The sequence below is a fragment of the Primulina huaijiensis genome, chromosome 12 (assembly GCF_012295235.1).
Source record: "Primulina huaijiensis isolate GDHJ02 chromosome 12, ASM1229523v2, whole genome shotgun sequence".
Classification (NCBI taxonomy): Eukaryota; Viridiplantae; Streptophyta; class Magnoliopsida; order Lamiales; family Gesneriaceae; genus Primulina; species Primulina huaijiensis.
The window spans coordinates 13571606-13573111 of NC_133317.1; the positions used below are offsets into that span (position 1 = coordinate 13571606).

Below are 1506 nucleotides of genomic sequence, written 5' to 3' on the forward strand. Positions count from 1 at the left end.
GATGGAAATTTTCCTTTTTCATGAATATTAAGTGCAGATGCAAATTTTGCAAGAGTTTCTTTCAAATCAGTCATAGATTGACTGTTTTGAATATTGATAGATTCTTGCTTTTGGATAAATGCATGAATTACATCTTCAAAGTTTTTTCTTGGAGGTGTAACATAAGGAATATAACCTTGATGATTTTGGTTATTTTGAAAATATTGTTGTGAGGGTTGTGCATTATTATCATTCCTCCAACTAAAATTAGGATGATTTTTCCATCCAGGATTATATGATGTTGAAAAAGGATCTAATATTGGTTTTTTATAATTGTTAACATAATTTGCTTGTTCATGGAGACATTCTTTAAATGAAGGTAATGTTGGACAATCTTTTGTAGCATGATCATGTGTATCACATATATGACAAACAATTTCTTGAATACTTTTTAATTGACCACTCTTTTTCATTTCTAATGACTCAATTTTTCTTGCTAAAGATGCAAGTTTAGCTTGAATATCTATATCATCTTTAAGATTATAGATACCACCCCCATTTGTTGAATTATTGATTTTAGTTGTTGGTGGTTCTATTGTGCCTATATTATCCCAATTTTGAGCATTTTCTGCTAATGAATCCAAATACTCCATAGCTTCATTTGGGTTTTTATCTTCAAAAGTTCCATTACACATGAATTCTATCATTTGCCTATCTTTAGGTATTAGACCTTCATAAAAGTGAGAAACTATTCTCCATGTTTCAAAACCATGATGTGGGCATGTATTAAGTAATTCTTTATATCTATCCCAACATTGATAAAATGTTTCTCCTTGTTTTTGAGAAAAAGTAGTAATTTGTCTTTTAAAAGAGTTTGTTCTATGGGAAGGAAAAAACTTTTTGAGAAATTGTTGTTGCATTTCTTCCCATGATCTTATTGAACTTGATCTCAAATTTTGTAGCCATGTTTTAGCTTTATCTTTTAAAGAAAAAGGGAAAAGCTTTAATCGAACTATATCCATGCTACAATTTTGATCATTATAAGTGTTACAAACTTCCTCAAATTCTCTTAGATGTAAATATGGATTTTCAGAATCTAAGCCATGAAAATTTGGTAAAAGTTGAATAATTTGAGGTTTAAAGTTGAAATTAGATGCATCAGGAGGAAAAACTAAACAAGATGGGGCACTAGTTCTAATAGGGTTCATATGGTGCCTAAGTGTTCTTAATTGATCATGTTCTTGATTATTATTATTATTGTTGTTATTATTGTTATCATTATCTTGATTATTTGAATTATCATCCATGTTTAAATTATTTTCAGATACTCGAATAACTCTACCATTTTTTTTTCGACTCCAAATACTCATACAAAAAAAACAACACAATACTTATAAATAAAACATAATTAACAAATATAAACTTAATTTATACCTCCGCGGCAACGGCGTCATAAACTTGCTACTACTTAAATTATAATTCACCCAAGTGTAGGTTGTCTGCAAGTAATATATTTCGTAAGTACGA

General features: G+C 29.0%; 1 non-coding gene across 1 annotated transcript; it reads left to right on the top strand.

The window, feature by feature from the left end:
- The first annotated feature begins 744 nt into the window (after nt 1-744).
- On the top strand, nt 745-855 carry LOC140990785 (small nucleolar RNA R71). The gene has a single exon (XR_012177710.1). It is a non-coding gene; the product is annotated as a small nucleolar RNA R71 (small nucleolar RNA).
- The last annotated feature ends 651 nt before the right edge of the window (nt 856-1506 follow it).